Genomic DNA, 19,731 nt, shown 5'->3' on the forward strand with positions numbered 1-19,731 from the left:
CCTTATACAGTCTTCAACTCATGTTAACACGAGAAACAAGTAGAAATGAAAATATATATTCTTATATCGTAGATAAGTGCACCATTCTGGCCGGTAGCCTGCTCACATCAGAATATCAACCTCTAACGCCGTTTGTATACCAATTTGTCGGTAGAAACACTATCGGAACGGTCCCTACGTCGAACCTTGCGGCCGTCAGTTCCCGAACTGGCGCAACCTGCTCTCGACACCTGCTTGTTATATTCCATATTTCACTAACGTTAACAATACACGAGCTCGCCATCTCACGGTGGTTGCGTGGCGACGCCACATCCTGACGACGCCCCATTGCACCGTCGCGACGTCGCAGTAATACTCTACCTTCAGTTGTCAATACTTGCCAGCTGCTATTAGTTCTACCGACGCCCGCACGGTACCGCTACTTGTACAATCTATTGTTTCAAATTGAAATAAATGGTTTTGTTGGTCTGATTTTCAAATATGATATATCAGAATGTCTTGTACTTACAGCCATGGAGGATACGAAGAAAGTCTTTGTTAACTTTACACAACCTTTATCAAAAAACATTCACAACATTCATTAAGTTTGCTGCTCTGACCAATATAATCTAAATTAAAAAGCTATATATCGTCGCTGCGCTGGAAAATCCGTTATGTGTTTTTACAAAGATTTTGTAGAAGAAAGAAAAAGCTTTGTTACTTTTAATTCTCTTGATTTTCGGTATTTCATCATTTCTCTTGTATTGAATGAAATTATATCGAAAGTTGCTTTGAAAATTCAAGGGAATTAAAAGTGGCAATGCTTTTTTCTTTGTCCTGCAAAACCTTTCTAAAAATACATTGCGGATTTTGGAGGAGCAGCGACGATATACACTCAACTATCAAATAATTTCGTTAATTAAAACATTATGTATAAAAGATAAACATTTGAGGACAAAGCTATCAACTAATATTGAATACTCCAACAGAAAAATTGTTTCAATTATCTTGAATATACTGTATCCTACCTTGAAAATAAAGACGTGGCTGAAAAGGTAAATAAAACTTAATATAATATAAGAATTTTTAAGAATACTCGCGAGCCACTGCATAATTTAGGCTGTAGCGCATTTGCTTACTGTGTCTGAGTAGCACTCGGTCGTGGGTTCGATTCCCGCTTGGGCTGATTATTACCTGACTGGTTTTTTCCAGTGTTTTCCTCAATTATAAAGATCCTCGACCTCATCTTGCGAAATGTCATCTCGCTATCATCAATACTACCGACGCTAACTAGCGTAGTAGTTGATACAGCGTTTTTAAATAACTATATAACAAAGAGTCGCAACTTTGTATTAAAAAATGGCAATATAAATTATCCTTAACTATGTGAAAGCAGTAAGATAGTAATAAGCCGATAGGGAAAAAAATACAGGGACATCATTTAATTTGTCTAACATTTCTAATATTAACCTGGCTATGCCTTTGGACTAACTGTTGAGAACCGGAAACACAGTTTGCTACCCTCTTCCACGACTGGAGTTCGATGATACTGGCGTAAAATACAAACAAATCACTTCACTAGGTATAGGAGGGAAGAAAAGTAGTTCATACATTTAGATAAACTAGGAAATATCGAGATTTTGAGTTTGATAATTTTCATTAGGTTTTTCTTTAATCAAAATACAATACTGTATTAACACTTATTTGAGTGTTTTTATTCATGAACTGAGCTATCCATTCGGACGTATTCATTATACAGTGTATATTATACTGTCTACAGCACATTAGCGTAGAATATAGAAAATGAAGTTAAATTGAAAAATAATCATAATATTGATATTTAAACACATTTTTGATAATGGTAGCCATAAATTTAATAGAAGAGAAAGAGGTTTACTGAGAACAAGAAAAACGTACCAATTCAGGCCACGGCTAATTATTATTTTAGTCTTCTGCTGTGACTCAAGCTGTAAATTCAGCGGACCCGGGCTGGATCCATACCGTTCTTTCTCTGAGAGAAAAGGAGTTTGTGTTATGTTATTTGTATTGTCTTCAGCGGTGGCCTTCCATCGTGTTAACTACTTTATCAGACAATCCCGCTACTTTTGAATGTTTGGGAGTTGCTTAACATTTTCGCAAACTGAATATTATGAAATTGTGCAAAAGACTCAAAATTTGAAAACTATTGATGTTGGCGGCCATGATTTACAGTTTCATTCATCGAATTTTCTTTTCCGTCGGTTTACTTGTGAATATCTAGAATTGGCTAGGATTCGGAACAAGATATTCATCAGCAACGAATCGCAACCAAATAATAATAATAATAATAATAATAATAATAATAATAATAATAATAATAATAATAATAGTTCTTAGGAAAATATTTGGAACTAAGAGGGATGAAGTTACAGGAGAATAGAGAAAGTTACACAATGCAGAACTGCAAGCATTGTATTCTTCACCTGACATAATTAAGAACATTAAATCCAGACATTTGAGATGGGCAGGGCATGTAGCACGTATGGGCAAATCCAGAAATGCATATAGGCCTACAGTGTTAGTTGGGAGACCGGAGGGGAAAAATACGTTTGGGGAGGCCGAGACGTAGACGGGAGGATAATATTAAAATGGATTTGAGGGAGGTGGGATATGATGATAGAGAGTGGGTTAATCTTGGATAGGATAGGGACCGATGGAGGGCTTATGTGAGGGCGGCAATGAACCTCCGGATTCCTTAAAAGCCATTGTAAGTAAGTAAGTAAGTAATAATAGCATATAACTTTTTTTTACTAATGGTGGGTGCTTAACTGTTCGTCATTCACCCATATGAAGCCAGTTGTGTAGACCAATTTACTGACAGAGTCGTTGCCCAGGTTGCGCCATAAGAGGATGGTCTACGCTACACCAGCGATGTGACGATGGAAATTTGTTGGGATGCCACAGGAGAACCGGAGTTCCCGGAGAAAACCTTTGTGTTACATGGATCACGGGATTACCCAACACAAGTTATAAATCGGGGGTTAGCCAGGGATCGAACCCGGGTCCACAGAATTATATAAGTACAGCGCTCCAGTCACTAGACTACCATGGCGTCTTCATATTATGTTATTCCACTTCGGAATTCAATTTGGCCGAGAAATTACCAAAAAAATATTGCCTAACGCCTTATTAGGAACAGGGTTTTGTTACATGACACAAATATACGGTATGGGACCATAGATATACCTTCCTCTTGGAGAAAGCCATGTTAAGAATTTTACTACAATTTAAATTATTATTATTATTATTATTATTATTATTATTATTATTATTATTATTATTATTATTATTATTATTATTACTGTTATGCCGACTATGATTACTAACGGAACTGCTGTTATTACTCAATATGGGAGATGTGGCGGTCATTGTGACCGCAGTTGGGTCAAAGTGGAAGTTTTTATATTCGAAATGTGTCGACGGACCAACAGGCCTCCAGATATACGGCCCGCGGGTCGCGAGTTGGACCATAATGCTGTATTTGATGGATATATACCACATATGACATTCCTAGTTTCTTTTTTTTCCATTGGATATATTGAATTTTTTGTACAAATCAATAATGGAAGTTACTGCTTCATCGACTGTCTATGTTTTAGGGACTCTTTCGGGGGAGGGGAAAGTTCGCTTCAATTTTTTAAACTTACAATTTGCAATATGGAATATTTTAGAGGAATATAAAATTCTACTGAATTTAATCAATGCTATAAAATCCCTATATGATCAAACAAGTCTCATAATCTCTGAAGAGGACAAGAATAATAAGCCCCTTGAAGTAAACCAAGGATTAAGACAGGGCTGTGGTCTGTCACCAGTACTATTTGATCTGTATATAAATAAGGTATTAGAAGAATAGCAAGAAACACAACCTAAAGGTATAACCCTGAGAAATAAAAATGTAGTAAAAACAATACTGTTCGCAGATGACCAAGTACTAATAACGGAATCTGAAGATGATTTACAAAGGAACGTGTGTAAATTGAACACCATAATAAAGTTATACAATATGAAGATAGCGACAAGGAAAACCAAAGTAATGGCAATGCAAGGTAAATAACTACGCAGAGCAACAATAGTGATTGACTCGGGTATTATAGAACAGGTGACCGAATTTAAATATTTGGGATGTTCTGTACAATTTCTGCGAGCAGGACAAATGCCGACTTAGAGGTGAACATCCAAAAATATAACACATTGAATGGATGCATAAACAGATATTTTGGGAAGAACATGAGACCAGAAATAAAAATTAGACTGCACAACGCAGTATCAAAGCCGGCCATGATGTACAGAAGCGAGACTTGGACACTCCGCCAACAAAGAAATATAGAAGCTTCGGAGATGAAATTTCTACGGTACAGTATGGGAGTGACACTAAAAGATAGAATTAGAAGTGAAGACATCAAAGCACACTTCAAATTGAAACCAATGACTGAAGAAATTCAGAACTATCAAGAAGAGTTCTACGGATGCCACATTCACATTTCCCGTGGCAAGCATTCAATTATGTACCTGGAGGTAGACGAAATATATGTCGCCCGCTAAAAACCAGTGAACTCGGAACGGGAATTCCTCAACCTTGTATAGGAGGAAGAAGAAGAAGAAGAAAACAACTTGCAAATAGCGGGTTACATTATGTCCTCCTTTCGCTTCCAAATAATATTTTGTGGTGCTGTGTACTGTATTAACTTCTCCCATTTTACTGGGTATATTACTGATTGGTAAATTCTGTTAGCCAGATGAATTACTTTTACTCGACTCTTTGTAAGTATACTGTTATGTTTCTGTTCAGCAAGATAAATACTAGAAAAGGTATACAGGGTGTAAGGGGTATAAGTGCCATTATTTTAACTGATGATTATTCATGCCATAAGGAAGAAAAATTCCTTACAATTTTTTTCTAATTGCAATAATTAACTAATTATTAAAGTTTACAATATTAGACGTTTTGTAACGTTGCTGGATAGGGAGGAGGGAGTTTATAAGTACACAGTTCAGCTCAAGCGGGTACAGACATACCGGTACAGAAGCCCTGTTCTAATCCAGGAGCGGACCATGATAATACTGCTGTTTACATAGATGAACAGCAAATACAAACTTTCAATCTCATTAATAGAACATTATGGTAAATTTACATTTTATGTAACAATATTGCTCCATTTTTTATTGTATGTCTAAAAAATAAACAATAATAGTTTTCTGCACAAAATCACACGAACTTTCTTCTAATGCAAAATTTTAATCTCTCCCGCTTCCGTAAAGCAGTATCATTTTTAAACAAATTTCTGGCTTTCTGATTTTCGAAACCGTGTAAGAGACTCCTAGTTTCTAAAAATCGTTGAGAAACTGCTACAAAAGTTCGTCGATTATGTAACCTTCTCTGATGAAAATGTTGACGTTACATTCTTCTTGTCTCACTTGACTTTCTCCATAAATTAATAGCATACGATATTCCTAAACTGTGGATGACTTGTAAGTTGTTTATCGAATACCCTGTACTGAACTGCCATCCGCTTGGCAGTATAGCTATGGACAGTGAGCTTGAACTCAGCTGACTCGTACTTATGTCTGTGCAGAGTACTGCTTGCTGAACACGTTGCCACGTCTCTCACGCCAGAATAATAACAAATTTAAGCATGCATTTTTATTCAATTTCACGAAGACATAATAGAACACACAAATATGTATTTAAACTAATATTAACTCTTTGCTAGATATATCTACTGATGTAATTGTTTTCGTAATTTTACTACCGATATAAGCAGTATAAAGCAAATATAATAAGAAAAGAAAAACTTTTTTTTTCTGGGAAAACTATCAAGTTTTGACCCTATTTTGTACGGGGATTTTTTGATCCTGTAGACCGTCCCCGACAACTGTGAAAAGGACGGCACTTATACCCCTTACACTCTGTAGATTGGACTTTTCATATTCCTGATAATGAGTAAGAAATTTGCAAAGTTTCGAAGATTTCCTCTGTCGACATCTTCAAGTTAAAAGTGGGGATGAGAAGGATATCTTAATCGTTGGGGTCATTACAAACGCTATGCGCTCTATTAAACAAAGATAAATACTGCGTGAACAGACTACTGTCATTCTACAACAAGGCATTCAGCGTATTGTTATTCGCAGGCACAAAATACTCAGCTGACCAATTTCCTATTTCGTGATCAATTTTTCATGACCACATCACAAATAGAATATTCAAACAAGTACTGTTGTCCTTCCACAGTGAATACTTTAGAATGCTGTCTTCATTTTGAGGAAGGTCGAAGTCTCCTTCGCTTTATTGTTTGTCGTCTTCGTGAAGAGTTACAACTCATAAACTGCCCCGTAACACGCTTATCACTTCACATGCAAAGGCCTACAGAATGTGTGTATTTATTTACGCTGCAAGTTAGCAAGCACCCGGTGGCAGTGGTAAACACAATATAAACAATACACAATAAAATTACAATACAGAATACAATTATACAATACAAATACAATTATACAATACACAATACAATTATATACACAATACAATAAGAATACACAATACATTTAACACAATAATTACAATTAATAATAATACATAAAATAACCTAATTAATAAGTGAACCTAATTTTACAATACAACCTACATATGTATAGGCCCTGCATAAGTTTCACTTTGATACTGATAATAGTCTTTCACTTTACTCTCATTTCACTCTCTGTAATGGCACTATGACGCATTTCACTGACACTTTAGGACACATTTCACTGACACTATAGAACACATTTCATTTACACTATAAATTATCACTGATCGGAATTATTCACTGCACTGTAAAACCGTAACTTCACTTTCTCACCACTCTTCACTGATACAACAGCTCAAATAAGACAAATACTTACACCCTTATGCATACTTATAAACAGAACTACGTTTAAGCTAAACATTTCTAGTCTAAGACCCTCTTACACGCTATTTTTAAATAATTTACAATTCAAACCAAGGGAGTAACTCGTCAGGCTAAATAAATACATGCCACCTTAAAAAATTAAATGTTAAATGTCACCTTAATTTTAATGTACACTTTATACACAACTTTTTAAGTTATCCTTGAATCCCCTTAAGGAAGCACAGCCCTCAAAGACCGCTGCAGATAGGTCATTCCAATCATTTATAGTTCTACTTAAAAATGAGAATTTACCTACATCTGTTTTCTGTTTCCTACATTTGATTTTAAAATCATGATCGTTCCTACCATAGTAAATACTTTTATTCGGTGAAAAATGTGTAATCTTTTGTAAAGGAATATAAACTCCAAGTTCTAATTGAAATGTATTTCAAATATACGATAGAGTACGCTTCAAATAACCCTTTTAAATTGAATTGAGAATAAAATCTAATATAATTCTTAAAGAACATATTTTATAGTAACATTGTCTGCGACTGATATTATACCTTGCTTCTCTTCAGCATAAAAACTCGGCACAATAAACTCTTCATAAGACGACTCAGAAAACTTCCCCGTACAAACAACAGTTCGCTAAGTTGTTACGTCTCAAGTTGATTAATAATGAAATAATGAGTATCTCAATCTCTTACTTCTACCTTCGTTTGTTATACATATATTTAATTAAGTTTTCGAACAGATTTCAAACATTAAAAAAGCGAGTTTTATCCATCTAATTAAAAAAGGCTATTGTCAGGTTGTGGGACAGCTATTACCAAAGTAGTTCAGTTTTCCGTGCCATCCATATCCCATTAAATAATATACCTCCGTGACCTTTACATGTTTCATCGTCTCTTATATCTGCAGTTTTATAGGAATACATAAAATTAAGAAATCATACAAGTTTTATGGCAATATATAAAATTAAAAAAAAAAAAAAACATATAGAGTGATTCAATATGTATGGGCCAATTTCGTTCATCGTCTCTTATATCTGCAGTTTTATAGCAATAGGCCTATATAAAATTTAAAAACCATAACTATTGCGAGTAGGATCGTAAATTTTGTCCATATCGATAGGAAATCTAATAAAGAATCATTTACCTCCCTGTCTATTTCAATAGCGTGGTCGGTTTTCGTGTAAATTTAATTTAAAAAGCACTAATTTCAAGCCACTGTACGATGCAATAAGATTGCAACATTGTAGACAGAGAGGGAAGTGGGAGGTAATTCACCTAGGGAGAGAGATCTGAGTACGTTGACCTCTTACATTCGTATTATGAGAAGAAAGAGGACTGTGTTAGCGGCGATGTTGCCAGGCTGCTGAAACTTCTAATTTAATTTTGTAATTAACAGTGCATTTAGTCACAAAACATAATATAGGCTTTCTATTCATTGTACCTTTCAATCTAATATATCCATTAATATTTACAGTAATTCCATTTCCTTCGCATCTTTTTAAGTGCGCTTCAGAATGTTTTTTACGACAACGCTCGAAATAGAACGAATTTCAGTAACTCCGTTAGCGATAATTTGTGTAGCTGTGCTTTAGGTTTCTGAGAATGCGCAGTGTCTTGTACCTGGGACTTAGAATATTCAAGCTGGTCATTATTTATTTTTGGTACTGTACACTTAAAGCTCAGAGGAATAACGTTTGAATTATTTCGATACGAAAAAAAATGAGCTGCCAGGTTTTTCAACTTGCATGCTTTTCGATTGAATACAGCATTTGTATATCTGCAAGATTAGGTTACTCGTTTTCTGAAGACTTTCATGAATTAGTCACTCTCAGTTTATCTGGAAGTTCGTAATCAAAAATATTTTCTTTGTTTATATCTGCTACTTTTAATTGGGACTTCTTGTTAAGTTGTACATAAGAAAATAACATTATCTAGGTTGAATTGTTATTTTTTCCAGTGCCAGAGACTGTGTATATTCTTTGGTCATACCTTTCTTGCTATACACCATTACAATATTTTTTATGAAATGAAATTTATGAAATTAGAGGAAAGATAAGGTGAGATTATATTTGGAAAGTTGAAGACAGGGTAACATCCTTGAATCTTGTTGTTCATAAATAACATTCCAGCCCAAACGGAGATTCAAACAGAGTTTGCGAATGATGAGGATTGAACTATACGGAGATACACTATGAAATTTTGACGTAGAACTCTGTCCTTCCCATAGTGTGGGTGAAGGGGTACGTGCGGAGTTTCGGAAGTCCCAAACAGTACAAAATTTGAAACACTTACTGGACTGACACTATAACAGCTATGTTAATTATGTATTTACTGTTAGATAGAGGACAGATGTCGCTGCTTAGCAATATGTAACCTGGTTGAACCAAATATCTAAGGGGAAGGCGGGAAGGATCGTGGCGAAAATGGCCGTCTTTAGGGACCTCGGCACTGCGCCCGGTATTGGGCATTGCTACTGTGATACACCGTGCACTCTTGACTATTAAATTACTCACTACTGGTCTGTCACCTCTCGCCGCAATTCAGCTGTCGGTGTGATTCCTGACGCACATGTCATTCAAATTCGTTACCAGAGATCGGAAACAACCCTGTAGTTAGGCCGGTATTTGTCGGTATTCGACACTGGTAATTTGCAATGTTTTTGAAGTATTACCGCAAAATTAAAAATTTAATAAAATGCCGCGGTTCACACTATTATTAATTTTTATTACTCTATTAAAATATTTCAACACTTAATAAATATTAGTTTAAATAGTCTGGAAAAGAAACTGCAATTATAATGTAGAAAGGATTTCTTCCTTACCTTGTTTATGCTGCCACTACTCTGGAAACACGATACTAGCGAGCGTAACAGGGTAGAAATGTTCAAAATAGACCGAATAATATTTTTTTCTCTTTTATCTGCTATTAATTTGATAGCAATATCCACCCACGACAGAGTGTTAAAGAGCCTTCAACTCAATGAATGAAATTGTAACTCCAATTAGATATGCTCTTTTATATTACGGCTTTGTGTTCATTAATTTAATTGGATGTCCGCTGCATCAGTTTGATCCAGTGTCATATGTGAAATTCTAGTTGGCTCTGGTAGACGATCAGCAGAAGATCCCAACGCTCGTAAAAAATAATAGAGCTTAATCCATAAGAGCCCACGCGTAAAATGTTGAAGTGTTTGAATAGTACAGGTCCTTGTTACTTTACAAGTACATTCGTCAAAGGTATATACAGTATCGCTACTCAATCCTCTTAGTTGAAATGCTTCCAGTTTATTCAGTTTCGAATGATCCTGGACATTTTGACAGGGAGACGAGCAAAAGTTCACAAAGGAACAACAAGCCAAGAAATAACAGGCGTTTCTACCGCTGTGGAGTAACGATTACCATGTCTGACGGTGAAACGAGCGAGCCCGCGTTTAAATTCTGGTTAGGATAAGTTGCCTTGTTGAGGTTTTTCCGAGGTTTTCCCCTCAAACCCGTTAAGAGCAAATGCTGGGTAACTTTCGGCCCCGGACCCTGGACTCATTTCGCTGACATCACTTTCATCTCACTGAGACGCCAGAAAACCATCGGAGTTGATAAAGCGTCGTAAAATAAACCTATTAAAAAGCCTACGGGTGTACTCCTGAAAAATGGTTTCGCTTAGTACTGCGCCGTTCGAAAATTGATATGGGAAAGTTTAGTTTCTAGTTAATTTCTCTATTGATCTTGTAATAAATAATAGAGCTCGAACTGTTCTCAAATGTACGTATTAAACAACATTATATCCTCTGGTTTCTTATATATGTATATATATAATATTATTATATTTATATTCTGTATTTATCTTGTCTAGAAAGTATATGACTATGTCGCATGAACAGAAATAATGCACAAAATGGAAATATAAAAATTGGAGATATATCCTTCGAAGAGATGGAAAAATTCAAATATCTTGGAGCAACAGTAACAATATGAATGGCACTCGCGAGGAAATTAAACGCAGAATAAATATGGGAAATGCCTGTTATTATTCGGTTGAGAAGCTTTTGTCATCTAGTAGTCTATGCTGTCAAAAAATCTTAAAGTTAGAACTTATAAAACAGTTATATTACCAGTTGTTCTGTATGGTTGTGAAACTTGGACTCTCACTTTGAGGGAGGAACAGAGATTAAGGTTTTTCAGAATAAGGTTCTTAGGAAAATATTTGAGGCTAAGAGGGATTAAGTTACAGAAGAATGGAGAAAGTTACACAACGCAGAACTGCACACATTGTATTCTTCACCTGATATAATTAGGAACATTAAATCCAGACGTTTGAGATGGGCAGGGCATGTAGCACGTATGGGCGAATCCAGAAATGCATATAGAGTGTTAGTTGGGAGGCCGGAGGGAAAAGGACCTTTGGGGAGGCTGAGACGTACATGGGAGGATAATATTAAAATGGATTTGAGGGAGGTGGGATATGATGATAGAGACTGGATTAATCTTGCTCAGGATAGGGACCAATGGCAGGCTTATGTGAGGGCGGCAATGAACCTGGTTCCTTAAAAGTCATTTGTAAGTAAGTTGTATTTATCTTGTCTTGTATTTTATATTTCATTGTATTTCATCTATATTTCAATAAACAAACACATAAATGATATGAAAGAAAAAAAAGTCCGCTTATCGGTGATTCTTGGAGTCAACTGTCAGCAATAAAATCTCTTATACGACTTATACATTACATTATAGATGTAATTTATTGGCTTACCTTATAATCTCTCCACTGCACATATCACAAGTTTGAAAAGATTTCTAGACACGCTAGATTTCGTATTTATCGATAGAATGAATCCTGAGCACATGGTCCGTTCCATTTTATTTATGAACGACTGTTGTCTTCTAAGGCTTTAGTTTTAAATTTCGCCGCTTTCCAAGTTGATGTATAATTGGACACACCTGCTAGTTAAAGTAACTCTCTTAACGATTTCGTGGAAGACTGTTCTAGCTTATAGACCTAGTCTATGTTATGGAGTTTTTCTCTTCATTTGGAACGCGATTTATGCGTCTTCTCTTGTTAGTATTTAAAGGCGAGCCGGTTTCTCTCACTATTTTCATTAACTTCTGGATTGTTGAATTAAATGGTTGTTGAACGCTAGGATATTTCCGTAAAACTACAGCACTACACTTTTTATACTACTCCTATTCGATGTTCTACCGTGTATTTCCATTGCCATGAATGTGCATCGTTAAAGTAAATAACTAACGTCAACTTATAGTCAATGTTTCTTAAACCTGTAGCCGCTTCTAGGCAATGTTTTGGTGTCCAAACTTTGTTCCTTAGTTATCTGTCCATACTAGTGCAATACAAACCTTCTCACGCTCGAGCGAAAGGAAATATAGACCTACACACGGTTTCCTCGGCAGTTGTGTTCGATATGAACGGAACCTGTTTCCTGGCGAACGCTCTGTATTTTTTGTTATCGTTATCAGGCGTGACATAATTAGCTAGTATGATATGGTCTAAATAATTGTATTTCTTAGATCACTCATTTGGACACATGCTATATTCAAATTGTGACATCGTCAATCTACGACAGTGGTGACCAAACCTCGAGCTGCAGTGATTACATGCGACAGACAGCCTATGAAGTAAGGAGACGGAGGAAAGATACTTGACATGAAAATTACAACCAGTGGTGGTTCCTGCACTAACATCTTGATCAATCCCGCGGATAAAAATCTCAAGCTTTGCTGTATCAGTAATGTCACTGCTGTCATCAAGAGCCAGTGAATAATATTCGATTTTTCTTGCTTCTTTTTTTAACCTTCCTCTTGAATACAATCAGGAATTTCCTAAATTGTTCTCTCGATACTTGGTCGAGAAATTCGTAGTTTTTCAAAATTAAAAACTTCCTATGGACAAGTTATTTAAGCTATTTTAATTATTACTCTTTTGAGAAATTCTGTTCTATTGAAAGGCTTTAGAGCACGAGATATTTCAAACCCCATTAGGTAACTGACTTCCTTACATTTATTTATCTCATCTTTCTATTCCTGGCTATAATTTAAGGCATGTCAATTTCTGGCGTTTAAGAGTTCGTTGGCACATAATATTGAACCAGTTTTCTACAATATTATTATTAAATGAATAACTAATAAATAGTTACCCTCATTAAAAGATTAAGAAGTTTAAAATCGAGATAAAACCTAATAATTTTATCCTTCTAGGGAGAAGATCTAAATATAGGCTATCAATATTCATGCACGTACAGTAGTAGTAGCAGTAGTAGTAGTAGTAGTAGTAGTAGTAGTAGTAGTACTAGTAATAACAATAATAATAATAATAATAATAATAATAATAATAATAATAATAATAATATACATTATTCAATTATTCAGCGTGGCAATTAATATTTCTATATAGTCCTAATTGAACCGTTGAGCAAAGTAAACATCTTACATTTTGTCCGACAGAACAACAAAAATGTTCTCCTTCTCATTCTTTACGAAACCATCCCTTACTGCTTGCAGAGACAGAGTGTGATTCCACGATGTAATCACGACACCTGCTTTGGTCACCACTGATCTACGACAAGAACTTCCCAGCTTTACTTGCCTTCCGAAGAAACCCATGTTATGAACTATTACCGCCCTTCACCGAGTTTGAACTCTCAGACTTCCGTATCAAGGATAATAATAGGATGTAATTCTATGAAAATCTCGGGAATGATTTTTAGGTCATCCGAATTCTTTTTTTTTTTTAATTGAAAATAAAACTTACTCGCCGTGTATGTCACTGAGCAGTACAGTAGATACATATCTTGATTCTAGTAATGTGACCAAACAAAATCTTTCCACGTTATACACTCGTATACCCACGACTTACACAAACTTGATATAGTTGCTGGAGCATGAGGGGAGACGAGTTGAAAGGTATGATGATGGATCAGACACTGAAATGGGTATCGACATTCTGACGGGCAGCCCATCAGCGCCAGAGGATGGAGCTCATTATATACCAAGGCGTGGTAATAAACTCTGCGGATGCATCCACAAATCTCGTTACGTCTTTCGCAGTAAGAGATCAAATGGAGAAAGGCAACTGCACACGATATACAAAGACGGTTACAATTTCACAAGAGTATTTCGCTTCAATTCTGTATTCAACGAATTGTTATAAACTGCTGTGTTCAGAAAAAATATTATACGTTATTATTATTATTATTATTATTATCATTATTATTATTATTATTATTATTATTATTGTTATTATAAATCGAAAAATATATTGCTCAAGCTTAACCCTTAAATTCACAAAGTATCCTATAGGATACAACAAGTTAATAGGCTATATGCTGTAATTTTAATAGAACAATAGAAAAAAATTGGTAAGGAAATTAAAATTTCACAATAGTATAACATTATAGAACATATAAAATATGGACATTGCTCTTTGGTGCAAGGGGCACTGTCTCAAGATTTTGTATCAATTTCTTTCATACTTTCCATATCGATCTTTTGGAACTTCAAGATATAGCCATTAATGTTTTAAGACATTCCTTGTTAATTGTAAATAACCATCTGTACAATTCTATAGTATATGAAAAATAAATTATTCCTTTTGAGGATTGCTGCCCCTCCCCAAATAAATAAAAATAAAATAAAATAAAATAAAATAAAAATTAAAAATAGAATATTGTTGATCTACAATTAATTCAGGTGCTGTTACCGCTCGGTATTAATACCCCCTTTTTAAGGGCAGCTATCCTTTCTGGATTCCTCTCTGTCTCCGGCAAGGTTTAATAAATTAGTGTGAGAAATGAAGTTTTGCCAATTTAAGGGTTAATGGAGTGACATACATATGCCTAGAGCCAATATTCACAAACAGAGCAACAGTTAGAAAGTTGTGCAAGACGACCTCACGTCAAAATGCCTCAGCAGAGGTGAACGATCATCCAACCAGTACGTGCGTAACGAATACTTAGAACTATCCCTCTAGGCGTTAAGTATAGATGGCTTGCGAAACCGAATTTCGCTACTTACTGGTAACTCCAAATTCATCACGATGCTGGGTGGACACCGGTACCACCCTCTGGCCAAAATGTCGTGAGAAAATTTCTTCTCGCATAAAGACTCGAATCATCGTTCATTTCGTGACGTTGGTCCAAAATTTGACGTTTTAGACCAAGGGATGCCGAATTGAGGCTCCCGGCAGAGCCGCTAGAATGTTATAGTTACTGTCAAGGATGTAGCCGCGTTGACCGAAGATAGCCGAATAGTTATTAAATGTTATGTTTTATTTAGCGACGCTCGCAACTGCCGAGATTATATCAGTGTCGCCGGTGTGCTGGAATTTTGTCCCGCAGAAGTTATTTTACATACCAGTAAATCTACTGACATGAGCCTGTCGCATTTAAGCACACTTAAATGTCATCGACCTGGCCCGGGATCGAACCCGCAACCTCGCGCATAGAAGGCCAGCGCTATACCAACTGCGCTAATCAGGCCGACAAGCCAAATGGTTCTCACCAGCGCAAGGGGTAGGGGAAGCCTGCGAACGCACGATATTAAAAGATTAATTCCCATTTCAGTTTGGTTGATAGGCTTTCCCCTCTACTCACACTCTTTACCGTCCGTGAAGTGGAAGATGCTACTGGCTATCTTACTAAGGTTCGACTAATTGACTTTGAACATAGTGAAAATTCTTATTATTGAAAATGTTTACCAGTAATCTATATTTCGAAAATCTATACTAAGCATTTGCGTTTCATTTTATTGTTGTTTATATCAACTGGCACATTAAAAAGCTACTGACAGCAGAAGATAAATGTTTTCTTCACCGATAGTTCCTACTCTAAGCATATACAACGGACAATCTGTACTGTGTCACTCCCCCCGACTTCATAATACAAACTAACGTCTCTTAATTTAATTAATTATTAGTTGAAAATATTGTAAGAATGACACGAAAATATAATGCAACATGTAATTTTCAAACATCTGTGTCACTGTATTTTATATCCACTTATGTACTTTATTTAATATTTTATTTCCTTGTCTGTACAACTTGGGGGGTGCAGGTATAAGATGTAACAGCTACCGGTCTGTTACTGACGAACTCCGGGCAAGTAGAAGGGGAAAGAAATGCCTTCGCATCCTCTCAACTTGTATGAAATGTCTTTTAGTCAACTCTGTATCAAGTAAGTCCAAAAAATGGTTCAATTCTATTGCTATAACATTGTTTAATAAGTTACCACAAAAGACACATGATGCAAGTTATATACAATTTAAATCTGTTTTGTATAACCGGTTAATCAACCATCCATTCTATAGTATTAGTGAATTTCTTGATTCCACTGTAAATGTATTCTAAATTTCTAAGCTGCAGTGCTCTATATTATTACGATTATTATTGGTTATTATTGTTAATATTATTACTAGTATTGTTATTTCATTTGTATTGTTGTATTCATCTATTTTTACATTTTGTGTCAAATATTATCTTATATCTCTTGTAATTTAGTATATTTTATGTATATTGCAACAAACTGTTGCTCATGACATTAATAAACGATTGATCGATTGAACAAGCGCTTTTTTTGTTCAGAAATGAATTCATGTGAAAAAAATGCAATCAGTGTTTTCCAGCGCTTACTGGAATAATAAATGTACTTATTTCCGTCAAATATATTTATTTACATCTCACATTTTGGAGGAACAAACCGCTTTCGCAGAAAGCTGACAACGCATTTTCTTCATAACAAGTTCATGAATGTTTGCGTTAATTTTCTTAGCCGTCATTAGCCGGAAATAATTAAACAAGTGTTTATCCGACATTCTGCTACGAATATGAGACTTTGTTAATTTCATTAATAAAAAAAACGGAGCTTCACAAATTAATTAATATAAGTGGTCGCGAAGAGTGGAAACACATTTGCAATAAAAGCACCTAAAGTAGGAAATCGCCCTTGACTGAAAACTCCGTCTTGCCTCTTTTACGCGGAGGATGATCGTTATTAGGGTCTACTCTCTACGCTTTATTAGATTTCAGATGTTAAACGTAAAGAATACACTATTAATCGCGATTTAGCTTAATGACATTCACCTAAAATGTACACAGAACTAGTAGCATACAAAAAGCAGAGTATGGTAATAGTCTATCAACTCTACTCCGTTGAACACAATGAATTCGCTTTGTTTATATTTCTCTGCTTATGTATTGCATTGTAGGCAATAGAGGGGGATTGCATTCCATTTGTAATCTCCACCACTACTTTTCCTACCCATGAATCCCATGCTTTCGCGTAATATTCTGTACGAACCCCGTAGTTTCTTTTTAGATTCGTCTCCACAGAGCAACGCCGCTCGCATTTACATGGTCCGCGCTCTGTTCGCTACAAGAACAGAAGACGCCTCACCTTTCAGTACGCGGCTCTGACTGACGGAGCCTCGAGCACCGAAAAAGCCTCAGCCCAGCAACCCTGTCTTAGACAGGATTCCTCTTCAGAATGCCGCTGCTAAAATTAAGTCCGATAGAAATACTACGGAAATGTGTTTCTGAATATAGAAAAAAATGTTTTTTTTTTCTAAACTTTTTGTCATTTTAGGAGAATTTCTACAGTTCATTGCCGGTATTTCAGAGTGTTGGTATAGAAATCCTGCTGCTAGAGTGCCCCTTGTAATACAGGGTGGAAGGTAACCTTTTACAATCCTTCTGGGATATGATATATCGAATTATGACAAAGAAGAAAGTCTAATAGTATTTTGTTCCCAGAAGGGCTATTTTCGAAAAAAAAAATGGTCTTTTGTAACTTGAAATTATGTTTAATTATTTTTAATGAAACTGCTCAAAATTGGATTTTTATCTCATGTAGGATGATAGAGTAAGCTATGTATGGCCATGCAACAGTACTATTTGCATGGAAAATAATACAAATTTCGAATAAATCGCGTTAATAGTCGTATACACATTGCATGGGAACAGGGCTGTGACACGCTGGCAACACTGTTTCTTACGTACGCAAACCATGTGGCCGTGCTAGATGTACGGAGCGGACGATACGCTTACATTCACTTCGCCATTAGTTGCAGGCTACGTGCAGTTCGAAGCAGTTGAAACACAACGAGATGCCACAGTTTTGTAATCGTGAGCATCTGGACATTTTATTAATTTATGGCGAAACTGGTCACAATGCCGCTGCAGCTGCTCGCTTATACCGTGACAGATAACTGGATCAGGAGTGTAAAAGTTGTAGACACGCAACTGGTGGACATTTTTAAAAGACACTGTAGAGAATGGTGTACAAAATTTAACAAGTACCTCACATTAATGTGTATCATTTTCATTTAGTTTCAAAGTTGTTTATTTCTTCCAAACATTGTCTTGTATTGAGGTGGAGTGACATCAACTGTGTGATCCTCAATGTAAAATAATACCGGTACTGTATTTGAAGGATTAATTTTGTTTTATGCATAATTTTTCATTCTACTGTATTATTGATGAAATTGCCTTAAAGTGTAAGGGAAACTACGTGTTTGTTCGTACTAAATTTAGTTCTGAAACGATACAATAACGAACGTTTCATCATAGATAACGAATAACATAATCCGTATATTTAACGTGTTACGATTACATAAATTTTGATTTGACTGCATTCTCAACAAATGTTTTTGTTTACAAAACGCTATGTGTGTACATCCTCTCAACACCCCTGCCAAGTAGATGACTGGAGCGGCATTCAGTATGCTGGGCTGCAGTGATCTCGCGAAGTAAACACTGCTACTGTCTACAACATTGCAACATTGCAACACTCGTTTTCTTGAAATATTACAAAAACTATTGGTCGTATGAAAAACATATTATTTGACAAAACGTTCCCAAATGACATGATTTGTTATGTGTGTGAAGGATTGTAAAAGGTTACCTTCCACCCTGTGTACTAACAGTATTTCAACCAAAATCACCACCACATTTTATGTTCTCGCATGCCACATTGAGGGATGTCTTCGCTTGTTGACGGTACAATCGAGTAGCTATAGGCTACGAACTGCTCATGCACCATTATGAAGCGAATGCATTACTGTAACGGCTATTATGCCAGTTTATCACGCCTATTAGCGTGCGATATTTCTGTAACATTTTATTCTGTAATACCAACTCCAACACACTATTAATAGAATGGAACGAGGGTTGGTCTTCGTGTTGACACTATTCACGCGGGATTATACGCATGAAACGTCGCGTGCAATATTAAATTGTAATTTCATCCAACAATAGCAACTTCAGCACATTTTCCATAGTAGGAAAATAGGTTTCAATTTAACATTCACTTCCTATTATAGATAAGCTATGTCACAGACATCAGGTACTGGCTAAAAAGAATTCGAATTCATATATTGGGAGAAAAAACTATTTGCAACAACAATACAAAATCTTCTATTGGAGGCGAAATTATTTGCAAAAAATAATCCTAAATCGTCTATTGGAAGAGGAAACCATTTGTAAAAGCAGTTCGAAATCTTGCAAAAACAATTAGCAATCATCTATTAGGAGAAGAAGTCCTTAAAAACAATCCGAAATATTCTTTTGGGAGTGAAAACGATTTGCAAAAATAATACAAAATCGTCCATTGGGATGAGTAATCATTTGTAAAAAAAAATGATCCAAATGACCTATTGGGAGGAGAAATCATTTGCAGAAAAAATCCGAAAGAGTCTATTGAGAGGAAAACCCATTTGCAAAAACAATTCGAAATAGTCTATAGGAGGGGAAATCATCCGCAAAAACAATCCGAAATCATTTAATGACAGGGGAAGCCATTTGTATGAGCAATCCGAAATCTCGCGAAAACA

The 19,731-nt window shown here is 35.7% G+C and overlaps 1 protein-coding gene across 5 annotated transcripts in view; it reads right to left on the minus strand.

The window, feature by feature from the left end:
* The window catches only part of LOC138702179 (uncharacterized), a 181,929-nt gene that overhangs the window by 157,577 nt on the left and 4,621 nt on the right, over positions 1-19,731 (minus strand). Inside the window, exon 1 of one of the 5 annotated variants that reach the window (XM_069829806.1) lies at positions 141-455. The exons of 2 other annotated variants lie outside the window; for them this stretch is intronic. The gene's annotated coding sequence lies outside the window, so the exon portion shown is untranslated. Of the gene's footprint in view, position 1; positions 456-19,731 lie in introns of those variants that run through there. 2 more of the 5 variants (XM_069829801.1, XM_069829810.1) reach the window with 2 other exon arrangements.

The sequence above is a fragment of the Periplaneta americana genome, chromosome 1, assembly GCF_040183065.1.
Source record: "Periplaneta americana isolate PAMFEO1 chromosome 1, P.americana_PAMFEO1_priV1, whole genome shotgun sequence".
NCBI lineage: Eukaryota > Metazoa > Arthropoda > Insecta > Blattodea > Blattidae > Periplaneta > Periplaneta americana.